Source organism: Staurois parvus, unplaced genomic scaffold, assembly GCF_062004578.1.
Source record: "Staurois parvus isolate SC_StPar_1 unplaced genomic scaffold, SC_StPar_1.0 ptg002695l, whole genome shotgun sequence".
In the NCBI taxonomy this organism is placed as follows: Eukaryota; Metazoa; Chordata; class Amphibia; order Anura; family Ranidae; genus Staurois; species Staurois parvus.
In genome coordinates this window covers 113,312-130,904 of record NW_028320491.1, presented here as the reverse complement: position 1 = coordinate 130,904, position 17,593 = coordinate 113,312, and positions in this window count along the sequence as shown.

Sequence of the window (17,593 nt, the reverse complement as noted above, 5' to 3'; positions counted from 1 at the left end):
AGAGCACGGGGGAGATTCCAGGAGACAAGAGCACGGGGGAGATTCCAGGAGACAAGAGCACGGGGGAGATTCCAGGAGACAAGAGCACGGGGGAGATTCCAGGAGACAAGAGCACGGGGGAGATTCCAGGAGACAAGAGCACGGGGGAGATTCCAGGAGACAAGAGCACGGAGGAGATTCCAGGAGACAAGAGCACGGAGGAGATTCCAGGAGACAAGAGCACGGAGGAGATTCCAGGAGACAAGAGCAAGGAGGAGATTCCAGGAGACAAGAGCACGGAGGAGATTCCAGGAGACAGGCAGTTCCTCTAGGAGAGCTGGACAGGGCTGTAGAAGGTCCTTAACCCATCAGCAGGACCGGTATCTGCTCCTTTGTACAAGGAGGAACAGGATGAGCCCTGCCAGAGCCCTACAAAATGACCAACAGGCCACTGGTGTGAATGTCTCTGACCAAACAATCAGAAACAGCTTTCATGAGGGTGGCCTGAGGGCCCAACATCCTCTAGTGGGCCCTGTGCTCACTGCCCGGCATCATAGAGCTGGATTGGCATTGGCCATTGAACCCCAGAATTGGCAAGTCCACCACTGGCACCCTGTGCTTTTCACAGATGAGAGCAGGTTCCCCCTGAGCACATGTGACAGACATGAAAGGGTCTGGAGAAGCCGTGGAGAACGTTCTGCTGCCTGTAACATGGTTCAGTATGACTGTATTGGTGGTGGGTCAGTGATGGTCTGGGGAGGCGTATCCATGGAGGGACACACAGACCTCTACAGGCTAGACAATGGCACCCTGATTACCATTAGGTATCGGCATGAAATCCTTGGACACATTGTCAGACCCTACGCTGGTGCAGTGTGTCTCGGGTTCCTCCTAGCACGGGAGGTCCCGGGTTCCTCCTGGCGTGGGGGGGTCCTGGGTTCCTCCTGGTGCATGACAATGTCCTGCCTCGTGATGAGAGTATGCAGGCAGTTCCTGGAGGATGAAGGAATTGATACCATTGAATGGCCTCCACACTCGACTGACCTAAATCCAATAGAACACCTCTGATGTGTTTTCAAAGTGTTCCTTTAATTTTTTTTAGCATGCTGAAGCGCACAGTGCGCAGAAGTCACCAACTGTCTGCAGAGTCAATAGCTAAAGACCTCCAAACTTGGTGTGGCCTTCAGATAAGCCCAACAGTGCATAGAGAGCTTCATGGAATGGGTTTCCATGGCCAAGCAGCTGCATCCAAGCCTTCCGTCACCAAGTGATATGCAAAGCGTCAGATGCTGTGGTGTAAAGCACGCCGCCACTGGACTCTAGAGCAGGGGAGATGTGTTCTCTGGAGGGACCAATCACACTTCTCTGTCTGGCAATCCAATGGACGTGTCTTGGTTTGGTGGTGGCCAGGAGAACGGTACTTGCCTGACCTCATTGTGCCAAATGTACAGTTTGGTGGAGGGGGGATTATGGTGTGGGACTGTCTGTCAGGGGTTGGACTTGGCCCCCTAGTTCCAGTGAAGAACTCTTAAGGCGAAATTTTGGACAATTTCATGCTCCCATCTTTGTGGGAAGAGTTTGGGGATGGCCCCTTCCTGTTCCAACATGACTGCCCACCAGTGCACAAAGCAAGGTCCATAAAGACATGGAGGAGCCAGTTTGGGGTGGAGGAACTTGACTGTCCTGCACAGAGTCCTGACCTCAACCCCATAGAACACCTTTGGGATGAATTAGAGCGGAGACTGCGAGCCAGGCCTCCTCCCCCGAAATCAGTGCCTGACCTGACAAATGTGCTTCTGGAAGAATGGTCCAACCTTCCCATAGACACCCTCCTAACCCTTGTGGACGGCCTTCCCAGAAGAGTTGAAGCTGTTATAGCTGCAAAGGGCGGGGCCAACTCAATATTGAACCCTACGGACTAAGACTGGGGGGGCCATTAAAGGTCATGTGTGTGGAAAGGGTGGGGCCATCTCAATATTGAACCCTACGGACTAAGACTGGGGGGCCATTAAAGGTCATGTGTGTGGAAAGGGTGGGGCCAACTCAATATTGAACCCTACGGACTAAGACTGGGGGGGCCATTAACTGCTTCCCGACTGCCTTATAGCAGATATACTGCTACAGGGCGGCAGGGGTGTGCAAAATCACGTATATATATGTGATTTTGCATTTCCAGGTAGGGGGTGGGTGCGTGCCCCACCCACACGGCCATTCGTGGCCGCAGCTGTCAATCACCAGATCCTGGTCGGTGATTACTCGCCAGCACCCGGTGATCACCGAGGATCTCCGACGGGGAGGAGAACTGTTTTGTTTACTAACATTCCTCCTCCCTGTCAGCTCGGGCACATTGCACAGCCATCCAGAGCAGTGTGATTACAGTGAAGAACACCCCGCCCCCTAGTAACAGACCCCGCCCACTAGTAACAGACCCTGCCCCCTAGTAAAACACTCCAAGCACATGGTTAACCCCTTCCTGCCCAGTGCCATTAGTACAGTGTCGGGGCTTTTTATTAGCACTGATCACTGTATTGGTGCCACTGGAGATGTCAGTGACACCAAGTCAGTCCCCCCCCCCCCGTGTCAGAATGTCCGCCGCAGTCCCGCTATCGCTGCCATTACTAGTAAAAATTTAAAAAAAAATCCCCGTATCTATATCGCCATTTCGTAGACACTATAACTATCACGTAAACCAATTAATTTACACGTATTGGGATTTTTTTTAGCGAAGACACGGAGCGAAGACACGGAGCGGGAGACATTTTGGCCGAAATTTATGACAAAATTTAATTTTTTTTACTGAATATGTTTAATAGCAAAAAGTCAGAAATACTGTTTTTTTTTTTCTTCAATAGCGCAAAAAATAAAAACCGCAATCAAATACCAACGAATGAAAACAATTTGTGGGGAGTGGGGAATCCTCAGGAGGGCAAGGGGTTAAAGTTCATGTGTGTGGAAAGGTTGGCGGTCCAAAATTTTGGCAATATTTACTTTCCAGGTATAAGAAGGGTGGCCGGCGCGGCGGCAATACACGCGGTAGGAGGCGTGTCCTATTACTGATGGGCGGCACACGTGTGACGGGCCAGTCCAGAGACTTCAGCCGCAGGAAGACATTGCAATGGTGTAAACAGTTCAAAGATGGCCGCCCGTCAGTGACAATCCCGGCCGTCATGGTTCCCAGCACACAGCAGTCATTCCCATGAACCTCCGGCACGTGGCCCGCCTGACCCGACATATACGCCGTATACTGGGCAGTGGGCGGGTACAAGGCCTTGTGTACATAGAAGTTCAGATGGATCGCAGAAATGGTCGGGTTGTTAGTTCTGAGCAAACATCAATTTCAGTCTACAATCCCATCCCAACGTGTCTTCATCAAACGTCCTGCAATCAATAAACATGAAATAATATACAGAATATAGAAAAAGAATGATATTTACACCAAAATCTGCTGTCAGACTAAAGCAAACGTCTCAGAAATGAACGTCATAACTGGGGGATACATCGTACTACCACTCATCACTACACCAGACATCAAACCTGAGAGGTCCAGAAACAGCCCCGCCCCCATTGTACAGTCAGCCCCGCCCCCATTGTGCATGCAGCCCTGCCCCCATTGTAGATGCAGCCCGCCCCCATTGTGGATGCAGCTCCGCCCCCATTGTACATGCAGCCCCGCCCCCATTGTGCATGCAGCCCTGCCCCATTGTAGATGCAGCCCGCCCCCATTGTGCATGCAGCCCCGCCCCCATTGTGCATGTAGCCCTGCCCCCATTGTAGATGCAGCCCGCCCCCATTGTGCATGCAGCCCTGCCCCCATTGTAGATGCAGCTCCGCCCCCATTGTACATGCAGCCCCGCCCCCATTGTGCATGCAGCCCTGTCCCCATTGTACATGCAGCCCGCTCCCATTGTGCATGCAGCCCGCCCCCATTGTGCATGCAGCCCTGCCTCCCATTGTGCATGCAGCCCCGCCCCATTATGCATGCAGCCCCGCCCCCATTGTACATGCAGCCCCACCCCCATTGTGCATGCAGCCCTGCCCCCATTGTAGATGCAGCTCCACCTCCATTGTACATGCAGCTCCGCCCCCATTGTGCATGCAGCCCCGCCGCCCATTGTGCATGCAGCCCCGCCCCCCATTATTCATGCAGCCCTGCCGCCCATTGTGCATGCAGCCCCGCCCCGCCCCATTATGCATGCAGCCCCGCCCCCATTATGCATGCAGCCCTTCTTCAAAAACAACAAAAACTAAGGGAGTGAAAAGAACAGCATAAGAAAAGCGCCCCTCCCCCAGAGATGGACAGTTCACCAAAGGCAGGTCTGATATTCCTCCACGCCTTTATCCAGACCGCCCGAGGCTCCCTGCCCTTCTCAAGACTCCAATGTGATGGGAGTGACTTTGGGTGGGAGGCCCATGGAACACAGCTCACTTTGGGTGGGGGGCCCATGGAACACAGCTCACTTTGGGTGGGGGGCCCATGGAGCACAGCTCACTTTGGGCGGGGGGCCCATGGAACACAGCTCACTTTGGGCGGGGGGCCCATGGAACACAGCTCACTTTGGGTGGGGGGCCCATGGAACACAGCTCACTTTGGAGAGGTGGGGAGACCCCTGTCTCAGCTCCCCATATCTCTCTATTGTGTAAGTCCCCCTGTGCCTGTTAGGGGTACAGGGTGATCTGTCCTAATATTGGGGTGGGGGGTTGTGGATTGTTTGGTGTCATGTGGCAGCATCTCATTGTTCTATTGTGTGTCTGGCTTGGGAGCAAACTATTATGGGATGTATGTGTTTATGTATTGGCTTGGTGGGGGGGGGGTGTCTCCAGCAGCCCTCCCCCCTGATGGGACTGTCTGTTGGTGTGTCTCTTGTTACTAAATGTAGATTGCCCCGCCCTGTGTCATTATGCAGGGAGGGGGGATTGTCCCCTGAGTGTATATATCTTGTATCTGTGTCTAAATAAACTAGTCTGCTTCCTGGTTTACTTCAAGTCTGGTGTCGTCTAGTCCTGTATGGTCAGCGGTGGTGTCAGTCGGTGTTCGCACGGGGAAGCGGTATTCTAACGGAAGTACCCAAGTGCAGTCTGGGGACGGTTCTGTTACACCGGAATAATCCCAACCTCCCCCAGAATATGTGCACCAACACCTCAACAGGGAGGACTTTCTTCCGCAGGGTGATCTGACACCGTGCATTCCATGTGAAGTAACAAACAACTATACTAACTAGAAAACGTGTATCCAAATCAAAGTCCCAGCGAGCTCCGTACACCCACTCCGAGAAAGGGGATGCCCAGAGCCCTCCCCACCCCTTTATACACCTCTATGTTAAAGGGACACCGGAGCAGAAAGTGGTCCATAGACTTCACTTTACCAACACACTCTGCTCTAGGACAATCCCGATCATCTACAGGGCGGTGCTTCAGGTTCCCTCTCACATAGAGCCTTCCATGGACTCAGCTCTAGGACAATCCCGATCATCCACCGGGCGGTGCTTCAGGTTCCCTCTCACATAGAGCCTTCCATGGACTCAGCTCTAGGACAATCCCGATCATCCACCGGGCGGTGCTTCAGGTTCCCTCTCACATAGAGCCTTCCATGGACTCAGCTCTAGGACAATCCCGATCATCCACCGGGCGGTGCTTCAGGTTCCCTCTCACATAGAGCCTTCCATGGAAAGCGAGCCAGGCTTGATCCCTAAACTTCAAAGGGATTCTCTCCAAGTTAATTAAACGCAACACCTCCCTCATTACAGAGCCGGGGCAATCCTGTAAGGCCAGTGACATACTGAAAGCAGAAGCCAAAATCCTTTCCCCCCAGAAGCTTCCTGGGAAGGGACACGATATCCTCCACTGTCACCTGCCACTGCCGAAGTATTTTCAGACACGGGGCAACATAAGCCGGGAGCTTGCCATGTCGGACTCTCAGACTTTTCACTGGCCCGCCATCTTCCCAGCAACACAGAAATGCCTAAACCAAGATTGGAAAATACCCACCCATCCCGGCGGGGTCTCCGCCAACATATTACCAAGACTGAAAAATACCCACCCGTCCCGGCGGGGTCTCCGCCAACATATTACCAAGACTGAAAAATACCCACCCGTCCCGGGGGGGTCTCCGCCAACATATTACCAAGACTGAAAAATACCCACCCATCCCAGCGGGGTCTCCGCCAACATATTACCAAGGCTGTACTTTAAAAAGAGGAAGAAAACGATGGGGTTGACCGTTCCTAAGCCTGAAATGCGTCCCCATCATCCCCCATGTCCTCCATCGTCCCCCATCCTCCCCCATCGTCCCCCATGTCCTCCATCATCCCCCATGTCCTCCATCGTCCTCCATCATCCCCCATCCTCCTCCATCATCCCCCATCATCCTCCATGTCCTCCGTCGTCCCCCATCCTCCCCCATCGTCCAACATCGTACCCCATCGACCTCCATCATCCCCCATCATCCTCCATCGTCCCCGGGCTGACGGTGTCCTTACACGGGGTTCCTCTGTACAGAACGTCCTTTGTAGAAGTGCTCCGGTTGCTGTGTCTCTGGGATTGGTGGGACGCTCCCATGATTGGAAGTCTCCCCGTATCTCTCACAAGACGTGTTTCCGACTTCAGTCCACGCAGATCTCATCATGTTCCTTCATAGAGGCTCTGGCACTTTTTTTGGGTGGAGTCCAAAGCTCTGCCGGGTGTTTGTTCTCCATTGTGGACATTCACTCTCTCTGGTGTCTCCAAAACAAAACGTGATCCGGAATCCAAAATGGTGTCACCAGAACCGCAAGACGGGAAATCTTCCAACAAGAACACGAGGCTGAGAAAAGGGAAGAAATGTGGGGCGCCGTCTGTGTGACCCCCCAATCTGCACATTTCACTGAGTAGTCATTCCCCTGCTAGACCTAGACTACCACAGGATCACCCACACTATACCTCCAGGGGACCCTAAATGTCCCACACGGCACAGGATCACCCACACTATACCTCCAGGGGACCCCAAATGTCCTCCCACAGGGCACAGGATCACCCACACTATACCTCCAGGGGACCCCAAATGTCCCACACGGCACAGGATCACCCACACTATACCTCCAGGGGACCCCAAATGTCCCACACGGCACAGGATCACCCACACTATACCTCCAGGGGACCCCAAATGTCCTCCCACACGGCACAGGATCACCCACACTATACCTCCAGGGGACCCCAAATGTCCTCCCACAGGGCACAGGATCACCCACACTATACCTCCAGGGGACCCCAAATGTCCCACACGGCACAGGATCACCCACACTATACCTCCAGGGGACACCAAATGTCCTCCCACACGGCACAGGATCACCCACACTATACCTCCAGGGGACCCCAAATGTCTTCCCACACGGCACAGGATCACCCACACTATACCTCCAGGGGACCCCAAATGTCTTCCCACACGGCACAGGATCACCCACACTATACCTCCAGGGGACCCTAAATGTCCCACACGGCACAGGATTGCCCACACTATACCTCCAGGGGACCCCAAATGTCCCACACGGCACAGGCTCACCCACACTATACCTCCAGGGGACCCCAAATGTCCTCCCACATGGCACAGGATCACCCACACTATACCTCCAGGGGACCCCAAATGTCCCACACGGCACAGGATCACCCACACTTCATCGCAGGAGCAAAGAACTGTAAGGTGTCTTTCCTCAGCCATCACCGCCCACACGAAGGGTAAGGGAACCTTCACTTCAACGTGCTAAACCAGTGATGTCATAGGTGGGGCATCCTGGATGTAGATATCCCGGCCTCTGGGTTCATCAGTGGGGCCAGGACCAAGGATCCTCCAACACTGACATCCGATAATCCCCTTATCTCAGTTCAGGCTGATCACTGCCGTCCCTCCTGCTTATCATATATTAAATAATCTCACACAGTATTCCATACAAATAAACAATAATACACTTATAAAATGCCACAAACCATAAATCCAAAAAATAAAGTCAGCAATAATTATAAAATAAAAGTTCTTCAACAATCAATATCTGTCTATCACGTACCTGGTGTTGGAGGCCAATGGTGAGAGGGCTTCCCTTGCGGCTAAGTTCCAGACTCCCATGGAGATGAGACAGCAAGAGTCAGGCCCAAAGTAGCACGGGTCACCTGTAGGAGTGCTTGTCAGAGGTACACCCAGGAGCACAGCTGATGCACTGGAATGGAGTCTGCAGACAGGTGGCACCTGTGAGAGATAGCAGGCCTTCAGGGTAGCAGAGGACCACAGAGTAGTCAGTTCAAAGCCAAGGTCCAGATGCTGGGTGGGGATTGGAGCAGACATAGTCAATAGAATAGCTGGGGTCATATACAGGAGAGCAAGTGAGAATATCCGTTAGCCAAGCCGAGGTCAGATCAGGAGAGCAGGTGAGAATATCCGTTAGCCAAGCCGGGGTCAGATCAGGAGAGCAGGTGAGAATATCCGTTAGCCAAGTCAGATCAGGAGAGAACATCTGTTAGCCAAGCCGGGGTCATACACAGGAGAGGAGGTGAGAATATCCGTTAGCCAAGCCGAGGTCAGATCAGGAGAGCAGGTGAGAATATATGTTAGCCAAGCCGGGGTCAGATCAGGAGAGCAGGTGAGAATATATGTTAGCCAAGCCGGGGTCAGATCAGGAGAGCAGGTGAGAATATATGTTAGCCAAGCCGGGGTCAGATCAGGAGAGCAGGTGAGTGTCAAGGTCCTACCTTTTCCCAGAGGTTATGTTACTCCATGTGCTGGCATCCATCTTGGATTTCTGCTGAGCATGGTGGGAAACTTTTATGCCTTCAGGTCTCTTAGGTCCATCCCCCAGAGGGGTGTGGCTGAGTACATATAAGCCTGTGATCCGCACATGCTCTTTGCACTTGTGTCTGGTGTCTTTGTGTTGCTACAGCTCTGTGTATACTCTCGTGACTCTCCTGGAATCTGACTCGGCTTGTGACTAAGACCATTCTCTGTGGTTTCCTTTGATCTGACCTTCCGTTGCTGAACCCGGCCCGTGACCTGTGATTCTCTGTCTACTGTTCTGTACCGTTTTGTCCCGTTGTTGCCGACCCGGCCTGCCTGACTACGCTATTGTCATTCTTACCATCTACACGCCATTGGCGGCGGCCATTACCGCAGCCGGGGTGTCTCGGGGGCCGCGACCTGGTTCCTGGCTGCGTCAAGTCCATCCCCACCATCAGGGGCCCTGGTGAAGGGCAGCCTGGGACTTAGACTCTGCGCCCTGAGGGATTTCGGTCTGTTGGTGGTGGTTGTTGTCAGCCAGTGCGTTACCCTGCCACTAGGCCTACCTGTCCGTTCCACAGCTCCTGCCCTGACACTACACGAATGCCATGAATCCTGACGGTGCAGGTACGCCTTCGCTTCCAATGTTGGTCGCCAGACTGGATCAACAGGATCTCCTGTTGGGTCAGTTCGCTCAGGCGTTGCAAACTCTGCTTGCACGCACCGCGCACCTTCCTCCTGGTGCTATTAGGCCGGTTGTCACTCCGGTGGTCGCTCCCGCTGCTGTTCCGCTTGTTGCGCCTACCTCCGCGGCTGCTGCGGCACCCGCAGCGCCCAGAGGTATGACTGGTTCAGCCCCTCTTCCACAGCGCTTTGGGGGTGAGCCGAGTCAGTGTCGTGGGTTCCTCAACCAGGTGGGGATTTACTTTGAATTAATACCCCTACGCTTTTTCCGACTGAGAGGTCAAAGGTGGGTTTCCTAATCTCGCTGCTCTCAGACAAGGCCTTGGCCTGGGCAAATCCCTTATGGGAGAGGAATGACCCGGTGATTCACGAGTTTTCCGGTTTTGTCGATGCCTTCCGTAGGGTATTCGACATGCCGGCTTGCTCCGCCTTGGCTGCCAAGCTGCTCATGTCTATGCATCAGGGTTCACGGACCGTGGCCGAGTACGCCATAGAGTTTCGTACCCTGGCGGCAGAGGTGGGTTAGAACAATGAGGCTCTGGTGGCTGCGTTTTCTCAGGGTCTTTCTGATGCATTGAAGGACGAGATCGCAGCCAAGGAATTGCCTGTGGAGCTGGAAGCACTAATTTCCTTCCTGATCCTGATTGATACCAGGCTCAGGGAGAGGCCTTCACTCAAGGAACGCCTGCGGAGGCCTTCCAATCGACTGGCACCTGCGTTTTCTGTCCCACCCGTTCCTCCCTCTCCTCCCACGCCTCCTGGGGATAGATTGTCTGGTGGTGAGCCCATGCAGCTGGGGTTTGCTCGCCTTTCCGAGGGAGAGCGGGCCGCTCGACGTCGGGAGGGTCGCTGCCTGTACTGTGGCCTTGGTGGGCACTTTCGGCAGTCCTGTCCGGTCCGTCCGGGAAACGCTCGCACCTTAGATCCTGTCGGGGACAGATCTTGGGTGGAGTCTCCTCGTCCCTGGTGTTCCGCAGAGATAAACCAACCACTGATCACCGTTGTCCTCTCTTGGTCGGAGGGCTCGGTGACGGCCCAGGCGTTGGTAGATTCTGGGGCGGGCGGGTTGTTTATGGACAGCTCGTTTGCTGCCCAGCACTCCATTCCTCTGCAGGCTCGAGTTACCCCATTGGTTCTCGAGGTGATAGATGGCAGGCCCCTGCAACCACTGCAGGTTACCCACGAGACTGTGCCAGTGGAAGTAGCTATTGGGGCTGTTCACAGGGAGTTGGCCTGTTTCCAGGTGATTTCTTCTCCGCACTACTCCGTGGTTTTGGGGTATCCCTGGCTCCAGACGCACAATCCAACCTTTAATTGGCGAACGGCCGAGATTCTCTCGTGATCTCCACAGTGTGGGGCCGGGTGCATCCGTGGGCCGGTTAAGGTGTTGTGTGCCTCCTCGGACTCTGCGTTTCCCACCAACTATGGGGAGTACCTGGACGTGTTTGATAAGGTACGCGCTGGTGCCTTACCTGCTCATCGTCCTTACGACTGCGCCATATCCTTGCAACCCGGTGCCACTCCTCCTCGTGGCAGGGTGTATCCCCTCTCGGTTGCGGAGAATAAGGCCATGGAGGAGTACGTTGCGGATGCGCTTTCCCGGGGGCACATTCGTAAGTCTACTTCCCCAGCAGGAGCTGGCTTTTTCTTTGTAAAGAAGAAGGGTGGTGAATTGAGGCCTTGCATTGATTATAGGGGTCTCAATCGAATCACCACTAAGAATGCCTACCCAATTCCATTGATTACTGAGTTGTTCGACCGCCTTAAGGGGGCAACAGTCTTTACCAAACTCGACCTTAGGGCGGCGTACAACCTTGTACGGATCAGACAGGGGGATGAGTGGAAGACCGTGTTTAACACCAGAACCGGTCACTACGAATACCTGGTGATGCCCTTCGGGTTGTGTAACGCGCCCGCAGTTTTTTAGGAATTCATAAATGATGTCCTTCGTGACTTGTTGCAGCAGTGCGTGGTGGTTTACCTGGGTGACATCCTGGTTTACTCTGCCTCCATGGAGTCCCATATCCAGGATGTCAAGCAGGTGCTGCAACGATTATGGGAGAACAAACTTTTTTGTAAACTTGAGAAGTGCGAATTCCATCGATCCCAATTTGCCTTTTTGGGCTACATCATTTCTGCGGAGGGATTCTCCATGGACCCTCAGAAGGTTGCGGCGGTTCTGCAGTAGCCTCGTCCCAATGGTCTTCGGCCCATTCAGCGCTTTTTGGGTTTCGCCAACTACTATCGGAAGTTCATCAGGAACTTCTCCACGCTGGCAAAGCCTCTCTCAGACCTAACCAAGAAGGGCAGTAATCCTCACGAGTGGCCATCCGAGGCCATCATAGCTTTTGAGGCTCTGAAATCCGCCTTCGCTTCGGCTCCGATACTGTCTCATCCCAATCCTGGGTTGCCCTTCGTCCTCGAGGTTGATGCATCCGAGACAGGAGTAGGCGCTCTCCTGTCTCAACGTCGGTCGCCCGATGGACCCCTACTTCCCTGTGGGTTCTACTCCAGGAAGCTTTCCTCTGCAGAGTGCAACTACCAGATTGGAGATAGGGAGTTGTTGGCCATCATTCAGGCTCTCAAGGAATGGAGGCACCTGCTCGAGGGCTCCGCGGTTTCGGTCCTCATTCTTACCGATCATAAGAACCTGACTTATCTTTCGGAGGCCAAAAGATTGACACCCCGTCAGGCCAGATGGGCCTTGTTCTTGTCGCGGTTCAACTATGTGGTCTCCTATTTGCCTGGTTCCAAGAATGTCAGGGCTGATGCATTATCGCGGCAATACTCTGAGTTGTCCAGGGAGGACTCTGAGCCAACCTCGGTCATACCTCCGGATCAGATCCCGGCTGCCATTCGCACCAGTCTGACTCTCCCCTTGGGGAGCAGATTTTGGCGGCTCAAACTGACGCTCCTCCCGAGAGACCGGAGGGTAGATATTTTGTACCCGAGGGGTTGCGCACCTATTTGCTGCGTACCTACCATAATTCCAAAACTGCCGGGCATCCGGGGAGGAACCAGTTGTCTTGGGTCGTCTCTCGGTTGTTCTGGTGGCCAACTCTCCGTGCCGACATTGCCTCTTATGTAGCGGCATGTTCGATCTGTGCCCAGAATAAATCTCCACGGCATCTTCCAGTGGGTCTTCTGCAACCCATTCCCAATGGGGAGCGTCCTTGGTCACACCTGGGCATGGACTTTATTGTAGACCTCCCTGTGTCTCAGGGCCATACGGTCATCCTCCTGGTCGTCAATCGTTTTTCCAAAATGTGCCATTGTATTCCACTCAGGAAATTACCAACAGCGCAAGAACTGGCCACGGTCTTTTCCAGGGAGATTTTTCGCCTGCATGGGTTGCCCAGGGTGATTGTCTCGGACCGCGGGAGTCAGTTCGTGTCCAGATTCTGGCGCGCCTTCTGCTCCCAGTTGGGTATTAGTCTCTCCTTTTCTTCAGCCTACCACCCGCAGTCCAATGGGGCTGCGGAGCGTTCCAATCAGGCCTTAGAACAATTCCTTCGGTGTTATATCTCGGACCATCAGGACGATTGGGCCGATCTTCTGTCTTGGGCAGAGTTTGCCAGGAACTCGGCGGTCAACTCCTCCTCCGGGATGTCTCCCTTCATGGCCAACTATGGGTACCAACCCGCGGTATTACCTGAGAGGTTCTCACCACAGGACATTCCGACTGTGGAGAACCATCTTGCTGCCCTGCGTTCTTCATGGGGGCAGATCCAGAGGGCCTTGAGGGACTCAGCTCAGCATCAGAAGTTCCAGGCTGATCGCAGACGGTTGCCCACTCCTTCATACCAGGTCGGCGATCGGGTGTGGTTGTCTACTCGTAACCTCAATCTTCGGGTGCCCACACCCAAACTAGCTCCCCGTTTTGTCGGTCCTTTTCGCATTCTCCGCAAGGTGAATCCGGTGGCCTATGCCCTTGCCCTTCCGCCTGGGATGCGGATCTCCAATATCTTTCATGTATCACTGTTGAAACCTCTGATCTGCAATCGCTTCACTACCTCTCTGCCTCGGCCCCGTCCCATCTGGGTTGATGGTCATGAGGAGTATGAGGTGAGCCGGATCCTGGACTCTCGATTTTCATACCCGCTTTCCTCAGAAACCTTTTGTTGAGCCACGGAGGGGGAGGGGCCCTTGAGGAGGAGGTACTGTCAAGGTCCTACCTTTTCCCAGAGGTTATGTTACTCCATGTGCTTGCATCCATCTTGGATTTCTGCTGAGCATGGTGGGAATCTTTTATGCCTTCAGGTCTCTGAGGTCCATCCCCCAGAGGGGTGTGGCTGAGTACATATAAGCCTGTGATCCGCACATGCTCTTTGCACTTGTGTCTGGTGTCTTTGTGTTGCTACAGCTCTGTGTATACTCTCGTGACTCTTCTGGTATCTGACTCGGCTTGTGACTAAGACCATTCTCTGTGTTTTCCTTCGATCTGACCTTCCGTTGCTGAACCCGGCCCGTGACCTGTGATTCTCTGTCTACTGTTCTGTACCGTTTTGTCCCGTTGTTGTCGACCCGGCCTGCCTGACTACGCTATTGTCATTCTTACCAGCTACACGCCATTTGCGGCGGCCATTACCGCAGCTGGGGTGTCTCGGGGGCCGCGACCTGGTTCCTGGCTGCGTCAAGTCCATCCCCACCATCAGGGGTCCTGGTGAAGGGCAGCCTGGGACTTAGACTCCGCGCCCTGAGGGACTTCGGTCTGTTGGTGGTGGTTGTCGTCAGCCAGTGCGTTACCCTGCCACTAGGCCTACCTGTCCATTCCACAGCCCTGCCCTGACAGTGAGAATATCCATTAGCCAAGCAGGGGGTCAGATCAGGAGAGCAGGTGAGAACATCTGTTAGCCAAGCCGGGTCATATCAGGAGAGCAGGTGAGAACATCTGTTAGCCAAGCAGGGGTTCAGATCAGGAGAGCAGGTGAGAACAGCTGTTAGCCAAGCAGGGGGTCATATCAGGAGAGCAGGTGAGAACATCTGTTAGCCAAGCAGGGGTTCAGATCAGGAGAGCAGGTGAGAACATCTGTTAGCCAAGCAGGGGTTCAGATCAGGAGAGCAGGTGAGAACATCTGTTAGCCAAGCAGGGGTTCAGATCAGGAGAGCAGGTGAGAACAGCTGTTAGCCAAGCAGGGGGTCAGATCAGGAGAGCAGGTGAGAACATCTGTTAGCCAAGCAGGGGTTCAGATCAGGAGAGCAGGTGAGAACATCTGTTAGCCAAGCAGGGGTTCAGATCAGGAGAGCAGGTGAGAACATCTGTTAGCCAAGCCGGGTCATATCAGGAGAGCAGGTGAGAACATCTGTTAGCCAAGCCGGGGTTCAGATCAGGAGAGCAGGTGAGAACATCTGTTAGCCAAGCCGGGTCATATCAGGAGAGCAGGTGAGAACATCTGTTAGCCAAGCCGAGGTCAGATCAGGAGACAGGCAGAGAAGACAGGTCCAGGAACAAGTCGGTAACAGAAGATAACAGTAACAACGGGACAAAAAGTACTGGGGAGCCAGAGATCAACTAGCAATTTGAGGAAGTGATGGGCTTCCTTATAAAGGCCATCTGGTGCCAAACTGGGCTAATGCGTGTGTAACTGTGCGCCAAAGCGCATGTGCGTCATATTTTCACCAGCGTGCATTTCTGCGGCCATGCAAGGTACTGGCAGGAATGCCAGGTCTCCGAGTACCTCTGCTGTGGACAGAGCCCTGACACTGTCCATTATTCTCTTCTTCCACTTGCGCCATAAATACGGTGTCACGTACCCGGTGTTAGAGGCCAATGGAGAGAGGGCTTCCCTTGTGGCTAAGTTCCAGACTCCCCTGAGAGTGGGACAGCGGGAGTCAGGCCCAAAGTGGCACAGGTTGCCTGTAGGAGTGCTCGTTGGTGGTCCACCTAGGAGCACAGCTGATGCTCTGAGATGGGATCTACAGACAGGTGGTGCCTGTGCAAAGTATGCAAGCCTTCCAGGAGACAGAGGATCACAGGATAGCTGGTTCAAGCCGAGGTCAGGTACCTGGTGGAAATCAGAGTAGACGTAGTCAGATGGGATAGCCGAGGTCATACACAGAGGAGCAAAGAGGGAATATCCATTAGCCAAGCCGAGGTCAGATCAGGTCAGGGTTAAGCAGAGAAGACAGGTCCAAGAGCAAGCCGGGTCGGTGTCACGTACCTGGATAGTGAGCCTGACGTGAAGAGGCAGGCCTCCCGTACAACTCCTGCCACTGTAAGCCTGATCTGCCTGACCGATACCGAACCCGGCACATCTGACCCTGCATCCTCAGCACGCTGCGCTCGAGTATCCATCCATCCCGCACGGCTACATCAGAACCCTGCTCCTTGCCTACAACTCATCAACTGTTACTGGACTGATCTCAGGCACTCATACCCCACCATGCCCCTGCGACCGTTGTCTCACCATCAGCAGTCCCTGAGCCAGAGTTGTACGGGAGGCCTGCCTCTTCACGTCACGCTCACTATCCAGGTACGGGACACTGACCATCGCAAGGTTCCTCCGAATGGCTGGAAAGGAGGGAAATCGCCCCTAGCAACCCCTTCTATGCCGGTGAGTCAAACTTCCCATCACCCAGCATCTGCAGTACTTGGAGCCAAGCCATTCCTGCCTGACACCCGCAGATGTTTCATCTGTGGGAAAGCCGGGCATCTTAGGACGCAGTGTCCTGATCAGAAGCAGATGACATCATATGGCCAGCCGACCAGCAACTCTTCTTCCATGCTGTTTGTCAGCAGGAAGATGCGGGTAACCACCGCCAAATTACAGCCAGTCACTGTGGGCAATCGGTCTGCAACTGGTTTCCGGGACACCGGAAAGTCACCTTAATCCGGCCAGAGCTGATTGAACAAGAGAACATCATCCCAGGAAAGTTCCTTACCCTCACAGGAGTTGGGGGGACCCGTTCACGCATACCCTGTGCAAAGGTATTCATAGATTGGGGTGTGGGAAGGGGGATGAGGGAGGTGGGGGTCTCGGATGAAATTCCCACACCTGTTCTGTTGGGTGCCAATTTGGGTACTCTTGTTTCCTATTATGCCCCTACCAAAAACACCCTGGAGGCCCCCCTGGAACTCTCTGGACATGCCAAGGTACTGTGTGCAGATTTTGGGGTAATATCTGGGCAACCTGTGGATGGACAAAGGGAGGGGGCTGGGAAAAGAGTAGGGTTGCAGAGTTCTCCATCACCTGGAGATGGAGAGGAGATCCCCTTGAATGGAGAAGTAATGAACTCATGTGTCATTGATGGTACAAATGTAAATGATGATGATGATAATAATGATGCATTTTCATTGTTGGGGGTCACCCACAGTGCTGTGAAGTGGGCAGAGGTACAATCTCTGGGTGCTGAGCAAAGGGATGGTCTGGATAGGCCCTTTCCTTGCTCCAGCCCAGAGGATTCTACCTTGATAACCTCCCAGCAGTTGTCCTTGTATGGTGCTGGACAGCTGGTTGGGACTTGTAGTTCCACGGCCAAGACAGCACTGGGGAGTGACCAAAATGTGGCTCCATTAGCATGCAAGCTGTGAGCTTCCCTGCTGAGAAAGGTAAACAGCAGCTTGACTGGGACAGTGAGAAGCTGGGAATGAACAGTCTACCAGCCGGAGGCTTGAGGACTGAAAGAGTTAACCCGCTGCTCATGGTGTCCAGTCAGCCTAGGAGACAGGTAGTGAGAGTGTCACCTTATATGGCCTGTCAAGGTGTATGGGGAGAATCTGAAACCAGGGAGGAAGTCACCTCCAACTATTTCTGTCTTAGATTCACCCCCCAAAAACTATCTAGGACAACGTATGTCATAGGCCGTGGCAGCACACCTGGATTAGAGGTGCCAGGGGTCCTATTGGAGTTGATAGCCGGTCCTCAAAGAGGGAGCTTTGGCCCTCAGCTCCAATCACCCTTCCTTTCCATTCAGGTACAGCAGCTGCTGGCCAGGCCTATGGTAAATGATGTTTGGGTTCAGAGAAACCCTGGGAGAGCTCACCATGCTGTTCATGAGTTGGATGGCAAGGTGTATCCTTCCCTCATGCCTTTGGCCCACCTCATCTCACAGGAGGTGCAGACAGAATGGGCCAAAGAGACAGAGGGGTCTAAGTCCCAGTCCGCTTGTTCACCAGGGCTCCTGATGGTGGGGATGGACTTGGAGCAGACTGAGACCAGGTCGCGACCCCTGAGTACGTCCGGCTATAGTAGGGGT